Source organism: Dendropsophus ebraccatus, chromosome 5 (assembly GCF_027789765.1).
Source record: "Dendropsophus ebraccatus isolate aDenEbr1 chromosome 5, aDenEbr1.pat, whole genome shotgun sequence".
Taxonomy (NCBI): Eukaryota; Metazoa; Chordata; class Amphibia; order Anura; family Hylidae; genus Dendropsophus; species Dendropsophus ebraccatus.
This window is the reverse complement of record NC_091458.1, coordinates 65,307,187-65,315,212: the sequence shown is the minus strand read 5'-3', so window position 1 is coordinate 65,315,212 and position 8,026 is coordinate 65,307,187. Positions and strand designations below refer to the sequence as shown.

At 43.8% G+C, this 8,026-nt stretch overlaps 1 long non-coding RNA gene across 1 annotated transcript; it reads right to left on the bottom strand.

The window, feature by feature from the left end:
• Positions 1 to 6,291: 6,291 nt before the first annotated feature.
• LOC138792698 (uncharacterized) lies at positions 6,292 to 8,025 on the bottom strand. Its single transcript, XR_011363175.1, has 2 exons — positions 7,320 to 8,025; positions 6,292 to 6,974 (listed from the first exon to the last, which is right to left on the bottom strand). It is a non-coding gene; the product is annotated as an uncharacterized lncRNA (long non-coding RNA).
• Between the last annotated feature and the right edge of the window lies 1 nt (position 8,026).

Here is an 8,026-nt window from a genome sequence, read left to right as displayed (position 1 = left end):
GTTTGCATTATACTTATATTTATTGTATTATTTTATCCTTGGATTGGTTTAGGGATTTGTCATGTTGAGCTAAATAAGGAAAGTTTAACGAACATTTAATAGATGGGTGGAAGAGAATAAACTATTTCCCCTGTAGCAAAAAGTAAACTCATGGCACATGATTCAAGCATCTACCTTCCTTTAATCATTACACTGAATAATCCATCAAGAATGTCATACATCATGCAACCTAGTAAACCCCCACCAAAGAGAAAAAAAATGACCAAACTGACCAGAAATATATAAGAACGCGGCGCCCCTGTAATCAGCTCATACCAAATGTAATTGTACTAAATAGTACAGAATCAACCCCATAGTGGGTAACTACAGCATTGCATGCAGACTGTCAGTACCCCACATGCCCTATGCATTTTGCCTAGATGGTTCATTATGGAAGCATAGAAGAAATTGATGTAGTCAGTTTGCGTGGAATTTTTCTTTATTTTAAACCTGTAATTGGGGATGAAAATTAGGAACTGTGGAACTTCTGATAAACACAAATACTGGAAATTTCATAGGGAAACAATAATGTAATATTTTAATAGATCGGACAATTCTGCATGCTACGATATATAATATGTTTATTTATTTAAAATATTTAGATTTTTATAATGGGCAAGGAGGTATATTAACCCCTTAACGAACAAGGGCATAAATGCACGCCCTGGCGTCGTTAAAGGAAGTTCAGAGGGGGGCCGCGCAGCGACCCCCGCTCTGATCCCAGGTGCTATTTACAGCCCGAAACCGTGGCTATAAGTGGGCACGGTCCAATCACTGTGCCTGCTAATTAGCTTTTTAGTTGACAGCTGCATTTGAAAAGCTGATCACGGAGGAGCGATCCCCGCATCTTTACCAGGCCGGGGTCTGCGCCGTAATTATGCCATTTGTCCCATGTCCGATGACGCTTGTGTTAGGGCGAAACTAGTCGCGGGCTGTTCTGTTAGTTGTTTCTCTATCCAGAGGCTTAGACAGTGTTGTGAGTAACAGACATTTTAATCAGTGCCCCTGTAAGCTGCCATTACACATGAGGTAACCACTGAACAACAACCAACAAGATATCACAGTACAGTTGAGCCATATGAACAATATAAGTAGTGAGACCCCTAGAGGCCATACACAGCATATACATATTGCTACATCCTTTCTCTTTTGAATAAAAAAAGAATGAACTATAATAAACTCAGAATTGTGAACATAAAAATATCAAGAATAGCTATAAGTCATATATAATCCTTGAGGTGGACTGGCTTTCTGATTATTCTGCCAGCTCGTGTAACATACGGGGTTTCATCACCCACATCTTGGTGCTCTTCTGATTCTGGCACATTACTTTCTAGAACTGGCTGTCTCTGGCCAGAGGCAGGGCCGTCTTAACAGTATTATGGGCCCCTGGGCAGAGGTGCGAATTGGCCCCCCCCAACCGCCACCATCAAATCCCCCTCATCTTTGCATATAGTGCCCCCCATAGTAGCCAATCCCCCATAGTAGCCAATCCCCCCCATATAGTGCCCCCCATAGTAGCCAATCCCCCCATATAGTGCCCCCCATAGTAGCCAGTGCCCACATAGTAGCCAGTGCCCCCCATAGTAGCCAGTGCCCCCCATAGTAGCCAGTGGCCCCCCACAGTAGCCAGTGGCCCCCATAGTAGCCAGTGCCCCCCATAGTAGCCAGTGCCCCCCATAGTAGCCAGTGCCCCCATAGTAGCCAGTGCCCCCCATAGTAGCCAGTGCCCCCATAGTAGCCAGTGCCCCCCATAGTAGCCAGTGCCCCCCATAGTAGCCAGTGCCCCCATAGTAGCCAGTGCCCCCATAGTAGCCAGTGCCCCCCAAAACAACAAACCAGTTACTCACCCGTCCGGCGGCCCCAGCAGCTGATGTCTCCCGTCAGCGCGCACTCCCGACATCCTCACAGGCACAGGCAGCGGGGTACAGAGAGACTGCCTGTGCCGGAAGTGACCTGCTGCATGACACATCCAGGACACAGGCAGTGTCTCTGTACTCCGCTGCCTGTGCCGGAGGATGTCGGGAGTGTGTGCTGACGGGAGAGGAGCTGCTGGGGCCGCCGGACGGGTGAGTTCCTGGACCGCCCCTTCTATCGCCGCTTAGCTGAGTCGATCAGAAGCCCAGGAAAGTGCTGCTCATTGCACTTTCCTGGGCTTCTGATCGGCTGTCAGCTGAGAAGCGATAGAAGGGGCGGGCGGAGGGGGTGGCTCAGGGCCGCTCACTATGCATATGCATAGTGAGCGGCAATAGAGGGGGCGGACGGGACAGCTTCCTTGCGGTGCTCAGCCCTGCTTGGGAGCCGTCTTTGCTTTATAGGACGCACTTAGTTTTATAAGTGCGTCTTATAAAGCTAAAAATACAGGTCACAGCGGGCAGGGGGCCCCCTAGGACGCAAGGGCCCCCGGGCAGCCGCCTACCCTGCCCAATGGATAAGACGGCCCTGGCCAGAGGTCTCCCCAACATTCTCTGTTTCGTTCTTGCCTGTATTCATAGTCTCATTGCTTTCAGTGTCCATATACTGCTCCACAGATCCTGTATTATATCGTTCTTGTGTTTTTCTCAGATGTCTCCGATTTCTCCTCAATCTTCTTCCTTCCTCTGTGAATTTCATAAGACCGCGGTCCCACTTTCTGAACAACCTTCACCTTTTGACAATGTTTGTCATATTTGTCTATTGGCTGAATCCGTATATTTTCATTTCTCTGGAGAACAGGCAGATCCTTTGCCGATTTATTGTAGTAGAATGCCTGCCTATCTTGATTCCTCTTCAGTTTGGCTTTAACATTGTCCACGAGTTTTGGCTTAAGTAATCGACTTGCCGTTGGTAGAAGAGTCCTTGTACGTCTACTCATAAGCCGCTGTGCTGGACTGGTGTCTAGGCCTTGTGTGGGTGTGTTCCTGTGGTCCAGTATAGACAGGTATATATCTGTACCTGCCTGTTTTGCTTTCCACATTAGTCTTTTGGCTGTTTTCACTGCTGACTCTGCTTTACCATTACTTTGGGGATATCCTGGAGAGGACGTCTGATGTTCAAATTCCCAACTTTCCCTAAATTTTTTAAACTCTTCCGATGTAAATTGAGCAGCATTGTCAGAGAACACAATCTCAGGGATGCCATACCTGGCAAAATGGGCCTTGAGTTTTTTAATTACTGTCTTTGCCCTTGTATCCTGTAAATAGTCCACCTCCCAGAAGTTGGAAAAGTAGTCCACAGTTACCAGATATTCTTTGCCATTCCATGTGAACAGATCTGTTCCTATTTTTGACCATGGCCTATTGGGAATTGCATGTGGTTGTAATGTTTCTTTCGGTTGCCTGTCATTGCATGAGGTGCATATTTCACACTGTGAAATAAAGTTTTTAATGTGGTCATTCATTCTAGGCCAATAAACACTTTCTCGTGCCCTACGTAGACATCCCTCTACACCTAAGTGGGAAGAGTGCAATCTCTCTATTATGTCTCTTCTGAGGGTTTCTGGTATAACAGCCCTTTCTCCTCTAAAGATTACTCCATGTTGCACAGACAGTTCATCTCTTATGTGGAAAAATGGAGAAACTTCCATTGGAGCATGTTGCTTGTATTTTGGCCACCCCTTCAAGATGACAGTCTGTAGGATCTGTAGAGTTTTATCTTCCTCTGTGCAGGTCTGTATCTGTTTCAGCCTGTCTTTTGTGACTGATAGATATTCACACATATTGATGCTTTCAATGTTTTTTTCTTCTTCCTGTGTGATGGGTAAGTACGCTCTGCTTAAGGCATCTGCTATCAGTAAGTCTTTCCCTGGACAGTAGCAAATTTCAAAATCATTTCTGAAGCCTTAGAAGCATGCGCTGTAGTCTTTTTGGGGCATTTAGTAGTGGTTTCTTTGCAATACTTTCTAAAGGCTTGTGATTGGAATGCACCATTACTTGTCGACCATAGGTGTACTGGTGGAACTTCTCCAACCTAAATACTACAGCTAGTAGTTCTTTCTCAATTTGAGCATATCCCTGCTCTGTTAGAGTTAAAGCTCTGCTTGCATATGTGACTGTCTGTTTATCCTGCATTAATGTGGCTCCAAGGCCTGTTTCTGAGGCATCACATTGTGCTTGATCTGGATCAAAATATTTTAGGGTTGCTGTGTCTGCAATAGCATGTTTTACTGTCTGGGAAGCGGTATCCTGGCTTTCTGTCCATTCCCACAGTACGTCCTTGTGAATTAGTTGTCTCAGTGGCTCACACATGTCTGACAACTGCTTATTTTTAGTTTGAATTTGTCCAGGTTCAGTTTGATTCGTTTTTTCTACATCTGTCCAGGAATTGTATCATCTTTTGATCGTGATCCTTTGTTGCAGATTCAAGGTCATCACCTTCTCCAACTATCAGTATATCATCTGCTATTGTTTTTACTCCAGAAAGTCCTTCCAAGGCTTGCATCAATTTTTGTTGGAACACTTCTGGAGCCGGGCTTACTCCCATGGGCATCCTCAGCCATTTATAGCATCCAAATGGAGAAGAAAACGTTGTCAATAGACTGGACTATGCCAGAACCCATTTTTCACATCACACACTGAAAAAAGTTAGGCCTTTGAGAGATCTGGGAGAACGTCTTCTATTGTAGGCATTGGATAATGATTTCTTTTTAGAGCCTTGTTCAGTGGCTTAGGATCAATACATATTCTTAACTTGCCTGATGGTTTTTTCACTACCACCAAACTGCTTATCCAGTCTGTGCTCTCCTGTACTGGTTCTATTATGCCTCTGAAATGCAAATCCTGCAGTTCCTCTTTAAGTGGTTGCATTAAAGCTATAGGTACTCTTCTTGTAGGCAGTCTTGTAAGCTGTTCTGTATGATCAATTTCTAGTTTGTATTTACCTTCCAAGCATCCATCACCTTCAAATAAATCAGCATACTCTGCTTTTATTTTCTGAAAATCCAAACTGCATTCTGCCTTTTGTTTAGCATGTTCATTGTTCTGAGAAACTTCCAGAACCATATGAACAATATAAGTAGTGAGACCCCTAGAGGCCATACACAGCATATACATATTGCTACACGGGCACAGAGAGTGTGTGTGTGTGATTTTAACTGCAGCCTTGCTCCCATCCCGTAAAGATGATATTAATTTGACAACAGTTTGATAGGATCTTTATTGTCATCTGCATGGTTGAGCAGACTGTGTTTTCAGTTCACATATCATATGATTTTCAGTATCACTTTCATCCTGGTTTTAGGAGTTATAGGTTACGTTTTATTGATTGGGGAATACAAGTCAGGGGACCTCTTTGTGGGCTTACGGCCCTATGTGTGTGCATAGATTTTGATTACCCCCTTCCCCAAATCATTGGGCACACCTCATCACTTAGGACCCTTCTCCCCCTAAGACAAATTAATCCAGTTACTTACAAGCTCTGCTTGCCTCCATCCTTGCATATTCCGAACTCGTTTCACATGTCTCTCCTATAGCCACTCATACTTAAGCAGTACTCACGTAAAATCACTTCTCCTACCCTTGTATCTGACACTGAAGATGTCTACAAGGTTAAAGAGATCTTGGATATGAAACATTTGAGAGGCCAAGTTTACTATCTAGTAGATTGAAAAGGCTATGGACCAGAAGAAAGGTCCTTGGAACCCCAAGAGAACATAAATGCTGTAAAATTGATCCGACGTTTTCACTAACTTCGGTCCATGAAGGGGAGTGGCCCTAAGGGGGGGGGGCTACTGTAGTGGCATGCAGCCATGTCCATTATCCCCTACCTACTGCGGGTCGCTCTGTCCTGTGGTCATCTTTACATTCTCCTGGCTGTTCACCTTTATATTTAGCCACATCTTTGTGCTTAGTCGTTGGTGTTTTGCAGTTAGCAAACCACATTTGTGCAATCTGTCACTTCCTTGCTTCCTAGCATTCTTCTAGTCGATTGGATCTTGCTCCATTTCTAATTCTCAGCTCAGCTGAACAGTGCCTTTTCATATTTTGAAGTGAGACTGCAGAAGAAGAGCATCTAGTTCTAGGCTCCAATGCCCTAAAAAGCATTTTATATTTCCCTGGTAAATTTCAGCTCACATCTGGCCACAGTGTTTTTTGGCCCCCCAGAAAAAAAAGCAGGTGAAATTGCCTGGAAAATGTTTCAATAACAAGATATACATAGTATATTAATAGGTGTTTGACTTTTAGGATTTCTACAATTAGTTTCGTCTTGCTATTGTACAGTATGTGAGATTCCACGACCTGAGGTACTCGTTCAGAAAGACAAAGATCCTTTGGCTATTGCCAGGACAATGTTTATTAGAGAGAATAGGAGTAAAACAAAAACTGACACCCTATAGATTTCTAGTAAGATAAAGTACAGTGGTACCTTGGTTTAAGAGTAACTTGGACTGAGAGCATATTGCAAGAATAGCTCACCGTTTTTCAAAATTTAACTTGGTTTAAGAACTCCCTGTACTGGGTGGGAGGGAAGGTCGGGGAGGGACATGGTCTGCAAAGCGGGGTCTACAGCACTGTACTCGGATCCAGGAAGTCTCCCGCACCTTCCAAATCATAGCAGATCCGCTTCAGGCTGGGACATGCATCAGGGAACAGGACTGTGGAGGTAGTCTCTTTATGGCTGCGTTCACACTACATATATTTCAGTCAGTATATGTATATTTCAGTCAGTATTGCAACCAAAACCAGGAGTGGATTAAAAACACAGAAAGGATCTGTTCACACAATGTTGAAATTGAGTGGATGGCCGCCATATAACAGTAAATAACGGCCATTATTTCAATATAACAGCCATTGTTCTAAAATAACAGCAAATATTTGCCATTAAATGGCGGCCATCCACTCAATTTCACCATTATGTGAACAGATCCTTTCTGTGTTTTTAATTCACTCCTGGTTTTGGTTGCAATACTGACTGAAATATACATATACTGACTGAAATATACGTAGTGTGAACGCAGCCTATGGCTGGGTTCACACACAGTATATTTCAGGCAGTATTTGGTCCTCATGTCAGGTCCTCATAGCAACCAAAACCAGGAGTGGATTGAAAACACAGAAAGGATCTGTTCACACAATGTTGAAATTGAGTGGATGGCCGCCATATAACAGTAAATAACGGCCATTATTTCAATACCACAGCCGTTGTTTTAAAATAACAGCAAATATTTGCCATTAAATGATGGCCATCCACTCAATTACAACATTATGTGAACAGAGCCTTTCTGTGTTTTCAATCCACTCCTGGTTTTGGTTGCTATACAGCCTCACAAATACAGCCTCAAATATACATAGTGTGAACCCAGCCTATAGCTGTAACCCTTCCCTGCCTGGACAGAGAGTGCTGCTATACAGTGCCCTGTACATTCCTTCATGCTCCCTGCAGTCTCTGTCAGCCCTTGTGTTTACCATCCTCTCCATTCCTGCTATAATGTGCCTGCACTTACACTCAGCTATGCACACTGCTGCTATAATGTGCCTGCACTCACACTCAGTCATTCACACTGCTGTATAGAGAAGTTTCTGTTACTGTCCTCCTGCACAGCTCTGTGATTCTCACTTCCTGATTGGTCCATGCTGAACACACCCCCTTCCCCATTGTGGTCATGTGACCACACTGACCTCTGACAGCAGCCCTGCTTCTCTGCTTCTGTATTCTAGCCTATTGTACTACGCTGCTGCATTATAGGGATCTGTGCCTCCATCCTAAATCTACAAACTGCTGCTGTTTTTTCAGGTTTATGCACTTACTATACATTATACACCACATGCTGTTTGCTATACTGTACCGTAACTTATAATATGACATATCCAGCTTTCTAAAAGTTTGTTTAATTTGTGTTACATGTTATCCAGGATTTAAAAAAATCATTATTTTTGAGGTGTGGTACCACTTCTCTGCATTTTAATGATTCCTTATGGGAAAATTTGCCATAGAGTGATTTGGATTACAAGCGCGGTCCCAAAAGGAATTATGCTTGTTATCCAAGGCACCACTGTACATATTATATAGC